This window comes from Osmerus eperlanus, chromosome 9 (assembly GCF_963692335.1).
Source record: "Osmerus eperlanus chromosome 9, fOsmEpe2.1, whole genome shotgun sequence".
Lineage (NCBI taxonomy): Eukaryota > Metazoa > Chordata > Actinopteri > Osmeriformes > Osmeridae > Osmerus > Osmerus eperlanus.
The window spans coordinates 11,437,570-11,453,850 of record NC_085026.1 but is presented as its reverse complement, the minus strand read 5'-3'; positions in this window follow the sequence as shown (position 1 = coordinate 11,453,850).

The following is a 16,281-nucleotide window of genomic DNA, read 5'->3' as shown; positions in this document are numbered from 1 at the left end:
GTCCTCCTCCTCTTACTCTCACTCCTCTGCCTCTGTTTCCAATGTTGGCATCCATTGCTCAAAAACAGAAAAGGTCACCTGTTGCCCTTTTATTCTAAAGCTCTGATTGCTAATTGTAAAACTGTGTGACAGGTGTTTGTCCATGCGATGAGTCAGTGTGCGTATTTGAATGGCAGTGTGTTCTTTGTGAAAACAAAAGATTTTCTTCATGAAAATTGTGCCAAATGCAGAGAATTGTGTGTAGTGTTTTGAAAAAAGTGTGTGTTAGAACTGCAATTTGAGTGTAAAGCAGGAATTGTGCTTGTAGTTTAGCACAATTGGTTCATGGGGTTGGTGCATGAGTTACATGTTGTGGTCATTGTGTCTCAAGTACCAGTATTTGTGTGTAAACAATTGAGAAAAACTGTAATGCATGTTTTTAAACGAGAATATGCACCAGCAGAAGTTAATTTGAATGAACTGTGTGTTGTTGGACAGCAGGATTTTCAATGTGAGGTGAAAGCCATGATACTGTATAATTTAGGGTTATCAGAATATTTGACAGAAATAATGACAAATTGGCACACTCCTGATGATTAAACATTCATAACTGATGATGCCAATTTTTTATACTTTAATTCCCTAAAATGACTGATGTTCCTTTTGTTATTTCTCAATTTTCTTGAAAATACACTTCAAATTATGCATTGTGTTTTAGCTAAATGTTTGTAAAGTAGATATTTAATGTGTGAGTGTTTGTTGTTTCCATTCTTTCGAATGGGACAAAACAGCAGGATTTTGTGTTGAAATTTCTAAACATCGCTGTCCACCTGTTCCACCAAACCCTTTAAATCACTATCATCTGCCATGAAACTGTTTATAACTAATACAATATCAAGAGAGGAACCGCATATCACATATATATTTGTAAGTTATTTAATAATAGTTATTAGAATAAGTAAATAACTAGACTTCTGAACACATGGAGACCAATAAAAACAATTACCACCAATAGGAAAATATTGTGGTCTTGAGCAGCCTTTACACTAGTCTTTTTCCTAACACATAAGTGACATCAAGGAACTGCTGAGGCACACTTTATTTGCTCCAAAGTTATGGAAGGTTCCTGTTTGGATTCCATTGCAGCAGCATCAAAGTGAGCGTTACATCCTTCGTTTCATTTAGACAGATTCTCTTTGTGCTCATCTGTACGATTGAACAGAATTTACATGTGTTTATGTATTTCACTCACTGTACAGGGTTTCTTCTGAGGACTTATTGTGCACCTCAAAATCAAATCAGAAATCTATCTGGAAAGACTCAAGGATCCGTCTGCTCTCTGAGCACTAATTTACAATGGTTAACTTCTTCCGCCTTCCCAGCAAAGCCCCCAGTGACTCGACATATCCAAACATTAAGATGGCCGTCGAATACACATGCTGCCTGACTGGAGTCAACTTTGTTTTCCCGGATACCACTTGGGGTTCAGAAAACACTCCTTCATGGTGGTGGGGTTACTTCCTGTGAGACCCTGTGGTCATCAATCAGTGGCACCAAGTGATGACCCCCCACAATGTCATTAGTAGGATCTCTGTAAGGCCAGGCCAGCAGGTGGAAGGGTTATTCTTCCAGTTATTTCCCATAAAGGCTGTACACTAAACTAAAACTAGACAATAAATGCTAGACTTTGAGACATAGTAAAGATTTGGGAGGTAATCTCAAATTGCATCCAGCATTGCATGCTCTTTGACATTATGTCCAAAAGTAGACATGGCAATAAGCATATATATTTCAAAAGAGAACATTTTAAATTAAACCTTCTGAAGAACGATTTATTAAATCATACCGTAATACTAAATGAAGATATGTTGTTAGTTCAAAGGTCATGCAGAGAGGGTCATTCTACACCACATCTCTGATCTTTCCAAACTTGAATGAAGTATCTTAGCAACTTAGAGTTGAAAAGAGTCTCTAGGTCTGCAAGCCTAAACAACACAGAGGAGACACCAAATCCTTGATGCTAATGGCTCTGAAATTAGGCACTGCGGATAATCCAAGCAATGGGAAGGATACCTCTAAAAACAAGAATACAGGAGCTTGTAACTTCAACTGGTATAATCAGTCACTGTCTTCTGTGTGTATAGGAGAGATTGGACTTTCTTTGTACAGACAGGAGCTCGATTTATGTACTTGACACTGCTGGGTATGATTTAAGACTTTCTACATTGTCTCCACATCCTTTAAGTGGGGAAACTACCTTCAGCTAGCCAGAAGTCACTCAGTCAATGTTCAAGTCTGTACCTTTGCGTGACTCCCAGTTTAGAAAAGGGCATCTTAGGCCGAGTGACATAGCAAAGCAGACGCTCCTGGAAACATCTAAGAATGATACACAAGGAACTTTTTATGAAGAGAGTGGCAACTTGGCAATAATTCAGGTCTGAAAAACAGCCCATGGTGAATTTGAGGATGTCTTCAACTTCACATGAATTATCGTAGACATCGTCATGGAAACATACATTTGCAGTGTCAAGACAAATAGATTATTTCTGCGAATGTGCAGTTTGCAGACAGTGTGTAGAACAATGATTTACTTATAAATCTACATCAACAATAATTACAAATTGTGTATGTGGTTCTGCTACTATCACCCCCAGAAGCACAGCAACGATTCCATAGTAATGGCGTTCCTTTCATGTAATAATTCATTTGTTTTCCACTGTCTGTCCACAAGATTTCCAAGCAGGCAGTGTAGTGTTACAGCAGTCCTGCAGTCCACATGATCATAAATATCCCCCATCCATGTTCTGACTAGCTCTACCCACTCACCACATCAACCAAGCGCTCAGAGAGCAAAGGGACAGAGACATGATGACATTTGGCTTTTCGAGTGAAAACGTATCATTTCACGTTCACTCTGGGCCTCTCTGGGGATTCCGAGTCAGTTTGTGGTCCTAAGAGCAAAGGCAATGCAGCAATAAAGGCATTAACCGCAAGATCACTTTGAATTTCAGAACATAGGTTCTGATTACTGCATACAGATGACTAAAAGGGCATGAAATTGTGTTTGCATACACAATTAACATTATGTGCTTTTAACCAATACCATGAGTTTAAGAACAATGTTTATGTTAGGCAGAATTATGCTTGACATTTTTGTGCAGTATTATCAATGGGAATGAAATTGGAAGCCTTTTGATGTGTGTCATGCAACAAATTGGGACAGTCCAAGAGTGTTCTCTCCTCCCAATGAGCATATAAATGCTTGTATAGCATCAACAGTTCTGGTTACAAAGTTCTCTTTGCTGTGAGTGGAGATATCTGGTCAGAGAAAGACAGAGAGAAACGAAGAGAGCCTGGGTCCAGCAAGTTTTCCCTCTAATTTGTGGAGAGTTTTGAATTAATGTTCTGCCCAAATAGGCATCTGTGACTTATTTGAGTGTGCTAAAACTTAGTTTAATGCTGCCACACACTATACCAAACGTGACCAGTAGGCTGTGTATGACATCTGATTTAAGGGTTCCTTAACTATTTTTGGCTCCCATTCTTATGAGGTGATAATAGAAGGCTGACTCCTCACGAAAAATGTATGAGTGGTTAACCACAGTACTGTCTCTTGACTCATATGATGAAAATGGAGTCCCATTTGCTTCCAATGTAGTTTCATAGGGTGCAGTTTGTTTCTAAGTTTGAACTTAAGGCTTTCCATAAACAAGAGCCCACGGAGCTTACAGTAGTACATCAACATGCACCATATATACAAAGATATACATTATGTGTAGTTCCCCTTTTACATATTGGCTAAAAAGGACAGGGATTGCTCGTTGTAATGTCAAAGAATTTAGAAATTCGAATTACAATAACGACCAGTTTAAAACTCACTGCTCTCATCAAATCGAGATCTCAAGGATGTGGTCCTTGTCTAGGCTGAGAAATCAATGGGAGAATGGTGGGTGGGAGAAACATTGGCTCCAAGGATGACAGACAAAAAGACAGGAAGTGGAATGGTCTCAGCCCACGCTAAGTGACATGGTTAGGACACTCTGAACCTGTTGCTTTGTGCTGAAACATTATGTACAAGGATGCCTGGCATGAACATGGTCATCGGGGAGTCATTTTGAGAAATGAAGCAACAAAAGATGAAAGATAAACAAAGCAGGTGTCATTAATCAACCTTTCTGACAGCACCTTGCACCTGCCACACCTTTGCCATTTGTGATGACAGAGATAATTAGTGCTGCCAGTCATATTTAGCTTTCTGTTTAAAAAGAAGAAACCCCTGAGCTTGCTGAAGTCTGATAACACAGATGGATCTGCAGCAAAAAAACCATGAACTTTGATGACATTTTGACTCACCAGTCTTTGTGTCTGCATACTGGTCGTCTGCGCCTGTAACTACAGAGAGATACAAGATAGGGAAAGTGTGCCGTCTGATCTTCCCCCCAGACGTCAACCTGTTTCAAAATGCTTCTACCAGACAGCCCACGGACTATGCTGCTACACAGTCTCCCTCTGAGGGGGAACGCTCAAGTCGTGTGTCCCGGTTGGGAGCGCGGGGTGCTCAGGCATACAGTCAGCAGACCAATACACAGCAGGGCCCTTTGATGAGCGGTGAGCGCGGCCAGCCGTGGAGAACCGTGCATGTCCCTCTCACTCACCCCTTTCACTCAGACAAATCAGCATCTCCCATCTAGCCACTCACACAGAGCTGTAACCTGGAGGGCGGCTGTTAATTTGGCATGGCATAAACATGGGTTAAAAGTAGCTGAAGCAGCATGGGGATTGATGTTGTATTACTGTTGTGATGCTTAGTGAGGACACTACCTCGAGCAAGGTTGTCTGAGCTTACACTGGTCCTAGCTGGTCCAGGAAGTACATGTTTGAATTGACTCGTATCAATAAAACAGTACATTTTGGAGTTTGTCTTTGTTATTTCAGAGTGGCTCAGTAGTGCACGGACAAGTATTAATATGAGTTTTATAAAAAATATACTTTCATATACTAAAAATATATATATAAAACAATACTACATATATTTTCTTATGACCATCATTCAAAACATCTGGTTTCGCGCCATCTCATCCAGACTCATGCTTGCAACACAAGGTTGAGGTGTGAAGATGAATGTGTATGGAAGGTAATTTTCAGCAACATCCCACATGGTCTTTGTGTTGGAGTTAAAACTTTTGCCTCTGGAACTGAATGTGTTACACAAAATTAAGATCAAAATGGTCATGTGTAATAAAACATTGACTACATTGTATTTCTAATGCATTGTTGTTTTTTTACAAAACTTACTGCATATAATATAGTTCATACTTTTTTAAGTTTTAAGGCCTGGTCATTTTAAGATATTTGTTTTTAAACCATTCTTGTTGTAGTGGAAACTTAGGAACAAGTGAAAGTAAGGCTAACTTTACTTAAGTTTCAGCCATGGCATCAGCTAGTGTCTTCTCCAAAGTATAATGGCCTCTTTGCTGAAATTAGATAGCCTCGGACAAGGAATGAGAAAAGGTAATGTGATCCAGTTGCAAATAGCTTTGTTTAAGGAGAGAGACATTAGTGAGGTGGATCTTTATCCCAACAGAGACATACTGAGGAGGATCAAGTTGGGCAAATTAACCAACCCATGCAATGACAAACCGTCTCATGGAACTGAAAATCCAGTGAAATTCCTCACACTCAAACAAATAAGGATTTATTCTTATTTCAAAAAGACAAAGAATGACTGTCAGCCGCATCCCCATCTCTCCCGGCCTCCTAACTCATGTCACTCTGCTCACTCATGAGACAGGCACAAAAGTTGCATGTCAATGTTGGAGGAAGTACCTGTTTTCTCTTCCTGGTCTCAGTGTCCCAAGAATGAGGAAGTTCTCTCTGAGGACAGATTTCCATCACCAGGTGGACAGGTTTCCGTTAACCCATAGAAAAGTCCAATATAATTGCATTCAGTATTGAACAGTGCCAAAGAATGTAGAATCTCTTTCCATGAAAAACATGATACTGTATGGATTTAGCATACTGCCTTTTCATTTCTACCTGCTCATGAAAAGAGACAAATTCCTGTATGAGCTTTAGTTCTCTCTCGACAGAATGGTATGTTTTTTGTGGAGGGGTCTCCTATAACAAGAAAATCAAATGTGAAACCAATGCCAATCGTCCCTGAATGCTAACACATTATTAAAGGTCAATGGATGCAAACAGAATCTGTTTGTCACCATGCAATTGTTATGGCTGACTAGTGGACCCAAGTGCACGACAAAAGCCAAGAGAAGCAGCTTGAGGTTCATGGGGGTATTTAAGCAGGGTAAGGGAGCAGGAGAGGCATGGCAGACAGGACAGAGCAGGCAGAGGAACCGGACAAGCAGGGCAGGCAGGACAACCAGGCAGATGGGAGACGGAAATCTGAGGATCTGTACAAAAGACAGTTAGTTCTTGTCAAGGCAATACTTGGATATAATAGTCTAGGTGGTGGAGAACCAAACCGTCAGGTAACTGTAACAAACGATCGGGCGGTGAGTGGATGGGAAAACCAAGGTAGACATACTGTTGAGTTGATGAGGCGAACACCTGCGGTTTAGGTTGAACAGGTAGGATGTAAAACATGGTGTGGAATCCGGAGCCTGGAACCACTCCCATACACACAACCAGACAGACAGGCAGACAGACAGGGGAGAGCCTGAAATAGGTGGAAGGGGTGCGTGACAGCAATTATCTTGATGTTAATGGTATGGATGGGGTGTTCTCTCAACTGCCATTTGTATCTGTTACAGTTGTGCTTTTTTATCTTCAGATATTTTCAGATGTTAAAACTCAGTAATCAAGCCTCCCTATACCCTTTGCGTTGCCTCCTCCAGTGGTCTTTTTACTTTCATCACACTGGGATAATGTAGAGGTCAAGAGACTTGTCTCTCTAGTCGATGTTGATAGGTGGATAAAGGAAGATTGATGTCCCTCTCCTAGTCTCATCATCACAGGTGTTTGCTTTTATGACCAGCATCTTCCACAAGCAGTTTCTCATTACCCACTGGCTAGCAAGAGGACCTTCAAGTCTCCTGCATTCCTACAATGCTCTGAGGAGTGTGTAATTTAAGAGACTAAATTTAGGGGGAGGCAAATCAGTTTTTATCCAAAGCAGACCTGACTCAAACAGAGATTCACCACAACGTGGTCGGACTTCAAACCAGCTCGTTATTTGCCTTTTTTCATGTTCAGACTGCTGCAAATCTCCCTCTGAGCACTGAATAGAAAAAAATATTTGACTGTTTTTTCATCATTATGAAAGACAGTTCCCTTTAACTATTTGCACACTGATGAGGCAGAATATAATACAGGATTGTCAAAAATGTTGAGCATTTTTTGTTTAAAGGTAAATATTATATCGATGTCTAACAAAATTAACATAATGAACTTCAACTTGGTTTCTACTATTTTACTGATATTTGTTTATTTGATATAAAATACTGATGCATCACCCTTAAATTATACCACATTGTTTGCGACAAGAGAAGTGTTCTCCTTAGAAAACTAAGACTTTCAGGTCACAGAGAAGTCTTCTCCTCCTTGGATGTCCAGGTCAGATCAAACAGGGGATGCAGATGGGTTGAATTTCACTTTAAGAATTAATCCATCAGCATTGACATAGAATGAAGGGGAGTGGGAGGATGAGTGTGTTTTGTCTCCCTCAAAGTAAATATTGGTTTGTCCAGATAATGCTGTGGTCGTTTCAGGGTTTACCACAACGCTAAAGGTACACAGAAGTCTAGGTTTTTTAACAGGGGAATTGTCTCATATTCTCTTTCTTCTTCTTTCAATGCAAACAACAGTAGCAGACTCGAGTGGCAGAAAGTTTCAGTTCCCGTCTGATGCTCTGGTCCAGGAGGAGATTAATGAGAGGGGAAGTCCCCCTATCTTCAGACAGACACAAGTGCTTCCTGGATGAGTCAAAAAGCTGAGTCCCCTTGGAAGTCAAAATATTCCATTTACTTTCTGGCAAACACCAGGTATAAAAATGTTTTTCCTACATTTTTTAAAATATTGCATTACTTGACCCTTTTAAATTTAGCAGGTTTATTAGTACATCATTCTATGTGTTTGAATTTTGGAGTTTAAACATCAGACAGCAGCAACAAGTCTACCTCCTCATGCAGTCTTCATTACAAACAATAGGCCTATGTCTCCTTATGAAACTACAAATATACTTTTAAAAGGGGGTAATATTTCAACATCTTTAACATCAACAGCTGAAGCGTTTCCATGGAGATGCTTAATAAATGTGAACAGGCATGAATTTCATATTCTTTAAGATATGTGGTGTTTGTGGCACTAGACTTTCTAACTTCCATGTTTTTCTTATATTCCATTGTAATATGAATTGCATGTGACTGCACTTAACTGTTCAGAGACAGTTTTTACTAATAAAAAGTATTTATTTATCACCTCATTAGACCTGAACAACTGTACAAGGAGAAGCTACTAAACGTGCTCAGGGGAAAGGGAACAAGTGAGCCCTCTACTGTCAGCTCCTGCCCCCAAACCCAGATAACCCAAACGCGCTCTACCCTTCTGTGCTAATTTGCTCACAACATGGAAGTTTCAGCTTCTCTTTCCTAGCCATACATGCTACTGGGATGAACCAGGAAGGTAGGTTGGTGCTCATTTCACTGCTGTAGGTCACAAGTTACCTAGGGTTATGACTGTCTCATTCAATATTGAATAGTTCAATTCAACACAGTTTTCATTTGACTCTACATTGTAAAATAAGCTTACAACTATTTGACTTTTATTTCAGTATGTGACATGGAAACAATAAATCGAATAACACATGTAATTGCGTGACGGTGAAAAAAAATCGCAAAAGAGGCACAGTGACGCATGAGCTGTTACATGAGCACATTTTGCAGATTTCATGATGCAAGATAGGCAGACTACCCTATAAATGGAAAATAAGGATTGAACATATGATATTCACTGAGATAATAGCAGCTTTTTGCCAGACTGCATCCAAAGTGAGTCGAGCACATCTAATTCCTCAAAGTGGCGCCTTTGATGTTGTGTTAACTCTGTATGGTATTCCGTGTTTATTTGTGGTTGGGAGGCTGAGCAAACGGGTTTCCCTGTATACTCCTTAATTGCAGGCTACAATTGCAGGTTGCTTATTTATTTTGCCTGTGATGACATCACTAAACCCAAAATGGTGTCTCCTATGCCCTGTGTAGCTGTTTGAAGTTCTTTTAATTGTGAAGTAAGATAATAAAAGAATGGTGCGGAGGAGAACAAGGTCTATAATGCACATTGATCTCACCTCGCTGGCTGCCCATGAAAACCTTGCTTTCGCCTCCTCAGAATGATAATCATCTTTAATGAATAGTTGTGTGCCATGAGTGCTTACTGATAGCAATCATGTCAAGCAGGGAAGGGTTCAGGTCTCCAAAACAAATCAGGGAATTCCATCTCAACCCTCTGGATGTCTTCCATAATGCCACACACTCTGTGATGGCTCTTGGAATGGACCTACACCGTTATAAAACTTGGCACCATGTAAGCATTCTTGCCCAAGTCCAAGCCCGCCGTACAACCCCTGCCACAAACACACACAGACAAACACATACACACAGCGCTGCAACTACTTATAGTGCCGGTTGGTGTCCAAGCAGCTCTTTGTTGCTGGGTTTTGATCTCCAGTGGAGATAGAGAGCACCACCGTTCTACCGATCGCCTTATAAAAGACGAGACTGCAAGGACTGCTGGCAACTGCAGGCAAGAGCATTCTCTCCTACGAGTATGTCTGAACGGTACAAATGGAGCCATTTCCCCCATCTCAAGGGACTGCCTTATCATCTAGGTGACTCAGAGTGTAGTTTGCTAAATACTTCACTGATACTGCAAATGAAGTTTAATAGCTGTCGAGGCCCACTTAAGCTTTTTAATGTTACATGTGCTTTCTGCAAGCCGGTAGCATAAAGGTTTAAAGGACTAGTAAAGCATAAATCAAACGTTGGTAGCTGTAATGCAGTTGAAGGTTGATGTTTGTGGGATGACTCCTCATGTCTTGTCAAAATAATTTGACATGTTTAACAAAGGGAAAACTGTACTTTTCTCCCCCACGGGTACGCACTATAATTATCAAACTTCCATTTTGACAAGCTGCCATCTCTATGATTTATGTATCCATAACACTTCTTTGTAACACTTTTGGCATTGCTTGCAAAATTCTTTGTTAAAATGGATGTCGTAAAGTGAGACAAATTAACGAAGGAACTCATTTATTAATTGTAATCACAGTTACTCTTGTTATTACAGCATTTGATCATAAGGCAATTTTTTTCATCACAACATACCTTCCACTATAATACATTTGAAAAGTATCCAAACCAAAATCAAAACATTGTCTAAATAACCACATTACTTTTCAGCATTCAATACATTATTTTGTAGAACGCAACAAACGTCACTCCAGCACATCTGAAGACCACATCATGGTTTTTAACTCTGACCTCTGAACAGTGGTTTGTATCCAACTTTCCAAATACATGGTCAATCTCAAATTGAGGGAAAGGTAAAACAATAATAATTTGACAGGTGCAGACCTGCCCAAAGATTTGTCCTAGATTATCAGTATATAAAAGTTCTATAGCTTGGTAAAATAAATAATTAACATATGAAATATTTTCAATACAATTTGTATTGCATACAAAAAGCAGGGGATGTACTATATATATATATATATATATATATATATATATATATATTTTTTTTTTTTTTTTTTTTTTACTTCATCCCACAAACACTACAGTGTTACTGAAAAGGTTACAGGTAAGTTTATGTACAGCTGATGGGCACTCCTCAAGGAGACCTCATCTGTCATCAACTCTTGGTGAAAATAGATACCTTGACCTGTCCAGCAACACAAAGGACCTGCCTCACTCTCCAGGAAAGATACCTGTGGGATCTTCCTTCTAGATCTCTTAACTAAATATTGTGAGTTTCCTTCATGAGATCCCAGCCTGGTTGTTTACCTTCACATCCTAAGCATTAGGGGATTACTAAAATCCCATGAAGAAATTCTCAAATTTATTGTGATTTAATATCACATTATGAACATTAAAGTATGTTAAAGTTAAAGAAAACTTAAAACATTAGAATTGTATCTTAATTTGTATGTCTTCATCAATCAAGCAATCTGTGTGAATCTTGTCCCTGCTATTTCAAACTGACTTCCAACAGCACATTGTAAAGACAGCAAATGGTCTACAATTAAATTCTTTACCCCAAGATTACTGCATCTACAGTTGTGACATGAATCTGGTTGTGTAATGACTCAGCTGAATTGGACTGTGAGTTGTAGACCCAGCCAGAGGAGTCATCACATCCCACTGTGGAGAGACCAGCCAAAATGAGAATTAGAATAAACTGGAACAGTTTTCTCCTGTCCTGGATGAATGAACAATTGCCGATGATTTTTGAAAACCTTCCTATCCTCCTCTCAGTTTAACATAATGTCACTGGTGTGCTTTGTACAGTTGTACATACAAGAACAGGATCATAAAATGATCCACATGCTTCTGCTCCATCTAGTATATGAGAAATGGCCTAGTTCTATATCAAATCAGTTTGATGGAGTTCATGCATATCATAGAGAAAAATGTGCCACTTGGTGGTCCTTGTATAATTCCAAAGTATGCAAGGTATACTTTGTTGCAATGGTTACTCTAATCATCAGCCACTGTAATGCTGCCTTGGAAGTGTATTCTTCCCAGTCTTTAGTAATCTGAATGGGCATTGCTCAGACTGATGGACTGATAGAGTGCATGTACAAATGAGGGAACATTGACTGTGTGCGCTGGAAAGAGCTATCTCCATCTGTGAAACATCCACATAGGTGGAAAAATGGGAGAATAAATGAAATGGTTTGTGCTGCACCACACATGGATATTAATGAAAGTTGTTGTGTATGTGACTGTATGCATGGGTAAAGTCAGTTTATGGTGTGATATACACACAGAAAAACTACTGTAGACAGGATATGGAATAAAGATATCTGAAATGGAGTATCTGGATTCCAGCAAAATATCAATTGTCAAGCATAGTACCAGTATTTGAAAACACTAGCTGACATTTCTGCACACCACATGCAAACTCCTCTGCTAAAACGTACAACTCAAACTGTTGCATTACACTACCAAACAAGATGTCTGATGGAGTACTTCCCTTCAAGATCCCTCTGACTGATGTAAGACTGGTGTCTCTCTCACCAGCCTGAGACTGTTCAGCTCTACCTTCGTGCTGACCTTGACATCTGTCTCCTGTGGGGAAGCACAATAGAGGGCCTATTCCTTGGCACTGACCCCTACCGCTGGCCCAATGCAAACGGAAAGTGTTCGCTTCCAACAGCTGCCCTGCAGAAGTAAACACAGACAGAGAGGGCTTGTTCACGCTTATCTTTTTACCTGACATCAGCTTCTTCACTAGCCCCTAAGTATTTAACTCATGCAACAAATCCTTGTAAAAGTAGAGTTTTGTGTCGCACAAAGCACAAAAGAGAAGGGAAATCCTATAATTGCTATCTCGAATATGGCTATTTGTGAAATTCACCTCTGTAAAACCTTCTTAGACATGGGCAGTCTAGGTAGAAAAGGAGACATCATAAAACTGTGTTATAAAAGTTGAAGGATTGTTCCAGTAGGTTTACTAATCTTAGCAGAGAACCGTCTCGTTATTCTTCATCTACGGTGTTGCATGCAAAAGGAGATGACCAAAGCCCTGGGTACATATCCTGGGAAAAACGCAAAGCGGCCAGTGTTGTGCCATGAATTTTTTCCTTTACTCTTGTGGTTGGCCCTTTTTTTCCAAGGACGTTTAGCCTAATCCTCTTCAGCTGTCTTCGTTCAGGGTTGGTAAGAGACACCCCAGCACTGAATATGTTGGTGTTACTGGGAGACTGGTTTTCATAAAAGCATAAATATCTGCTAAGAGTCTGGGCATGATCTGCTTTTATGAAACGATGAGTAACATTTCCTTGTTGAAGCTCACAGCCCTGTGCCCCCGCTGCGAGAACATGTTGCAACAGATATGACTCTCATTATGTTTCAAGACAGAACAGCAGTGGGTATTGAAGTCCTCAGGAGAGTCATTTCTTGACTTTAAGAAATACAGACATTTCCATGGTCTTTAAAATGAAAAACATCCTGCGTAATATGATTTTCTTGCAGTATGTGAGTTGTTGAACTAATACAGAGGATTAAAACTTTTTAGTATGAAAATTATTCAATTACCATAATATACACATCTACAGTATATTACTTTGTCCAACAGATTTTTCTATCTACCACTGATGACTGCAGTATAGTTTGTGAAATGTGTGAAAGTCACACATTCTAAAACATATTCACAAAAATAAAGGACTGTGAATACTGACTTTTTCATAGAGACTCACATTGAACTAGACTCTGACATTTTGATAGAATTCCATGTTTTGAAATTGTGATACAGTGGTGATAATCATACAGGGTTCTTGGTGTTATGTTTGGAAGTTTGCCAGTCTTCACGCATTACCAGTTGTGCTGCCATTTGTCATTTTTGAAAGTGTTAAATATACACACGTTTTACAAACTAAGACTTCCTTTAGAAAATAAGCGAATATGCGGCATCCTGATCATTCAGGACTTCCACATATGGACAACTTTTTCACATATACTTCCTGAGATTCCACTAACCGCCCTGTGAGCTTTCTCCTGTGGATCCTAACAGCAGTCCACATCGGGTACGACACTGCTGGGTATTCCACCAGATGAATCCTCAGTATGAATCAGGGCTAAGTCTCAGCCAAGGCCTGATTGTGTGTGTTGGACTAGGCAGCACATTTCTGAAGACCACACAGGTTCCACAACATGTCTAAATCTCTCTGCTGCCCTCTATCTTAGTCCGAACATCTCCCTGAGGTACGAAGGTCGCAAGTTCAACACCAGCGGGTAACCATTCCACGCAGAGGTGAACACATGTCGCTTAGTACAGATAATCATGCCTCCCAAAATTCCTTTGCTTGTAATGATAGGGCATAATGCATTGCAAATAAATATAGATTTTTATTTGAGATGGGTAATAGTATTTTTTCTTCTTTTCAAATCCAAATGTGAGTGGAGAATTCTCTTAGAGAGTGGTTTGAGCTAAAAATCTAATTGATTTTTAGATGTATATACAGTTTATGTATTAAATGGCTTTGACTAATGTCTCTATCTCTATTTGTCATTTTACCCCTCAGGGAATATCAAACATTTTGCACCACTACTGTTTCAGACCTATCTCGTCCATCCATGTCAGCAACATGTGTTCCCAACCTGCCACCCATCCCATGTTATCTCAATGCTGTTTACCAGCTTGCAGGAGAGGAGCCTCTGCAGAATGTGAAATGACACCCCTGTCGGCAATCCCACAGCAACAACAATGTCCCCAGTCCATCGTATCCCAGCACAAATATACAGAAAAACAGATGATTTCATTACCTATAGAACGGGGTGTCTGGGCAGCAGGAGAGAGGGAGGAAGGCACGTGTGATCTCATCCAACTTGCTGAAGCCTGGCTGTTATAAATGAGTTTGTCATACCACCATGGTCGGCCATAAATGACCTCACCAGACGTGCTGCTGTAATAAACTAAACTAATAGGAATGTGCAGGAAGAAAAACAGTGCCTGTGGTGAGCGCCACTACTAAGGACAGGGAACCCGGCTGATAAAAACATAAATCCTGCCCCGATAAATCTCGATGGACGGCTGTCACTTGACATGCATGGCTATTTGGAGAGCGAAAGGGGATGGTAACGGGCGAGCGTTGGGCTTGGGGGGGTCAACCGAGACTCTCACACCCTGGACATCCGCAGCCACAGAGGAAAGCCCCCTCCACTGTGAAAAGAGACTTCCATATGTACTTGTACCTTCTTTAGCCCTTTAACCTGGAACAGATGTCCACAATAAATACCCCTGACCCATGAAGGCATGTTCAGTGTGCGATCGAAAGACATATTTTCTGTAGTCTGCTGTACTTTTCTTATTGGATCCTGGATGGTCAACACCTGACCAAACTGTGAGGTCCATGACATGAACATGTAAAGCCTCTTTTGTGCAATCCTGGGCAGTGACATTTGGGGAAACAGCAATACATTAAATTCTAATTGGGTAAAGTAACACCTTTGCTTGCATACACTGCTGGCTCCCATGGGAATCGTGTGTGAGCTGTTACAATCTGCCTCTTGTTACAAAGTCTGCTACTAGATTTTGACCTATCAACTTGCTGTTATAATCTTTCCACCAACATCTGTTTATATGTCCTGGATCAATTTATTGTCACATCTCTTTTCTGTCTACTTTGAAGCTTGGTTTGGTCCTACAAAAGTCAGATGTGGTCAGGAGGTTAATGTTGATTATCAGGCATAAAGGGCCTGATAAATAACATCCATTCAACAGACAGTTTTATTCAAAGCAACGTAAAGGGTGGATTTGAACATGTGATCTTGCTGTGAAATTCTATACCACTGAGCTATACCCACCCTCATCTAGGCCTACAGTATTCTGTTGGGCCATTCTATTGATTTAGGTGTTCCCTGTGGTGATTGTCAATATGATTAAGGAAGTAATGATCAAACTTAATGTGTGCTGTTTTACTGATGTGCGTAAGTCACTTGGCTACTAAACAAATCCAAGAGTTCAGTGAGACCTTTCTGACTGAGTGAGTGTTCATTTATGGTGCATTTCTAAAGACACAAACAAAGTCTTTTTTAGGGTGGTCTCTTTCCATCAGCCATGCAAGATGACTGTTCACATGCTATCTAACAACATCCAGGTCAGATAAGCATGTTAATTTATTCAATATGTATAATGTTTATTTTGTGAGGAAGCCCAAACAAACTCAAACCAATATTTACAGAAGTACTGTAGCCAAATGTGCCTGCATGTTTCCCAGAAATTGTAATGGGCTAATTCATCTTTCTTTCTCAAAGGTACGGTAGTCAACAATACTAAATTCTTATTTTGTAAGAAAAACTTTTTTTAAATGTATTATTTATGAGTGCAGTGCCCAAGATATAATTTCAGACTGTGTGACTGCTTCTAATTCCTCTAGTTAAACAGACAAGATGTGAGTTCTCTTGTATTGTGCATTTCCCTTTTTCTAACCAAGTAATAATTTACTGAATTGGACTGTCATTTAGCCATTAAAGCTAGGATGTGTGACTGTTTAGCATGATGTTAGCATTAACCTACATGTATAAAAAACTAATGTGAATAAAACTGGAACGCTTAAATGATTAGTTA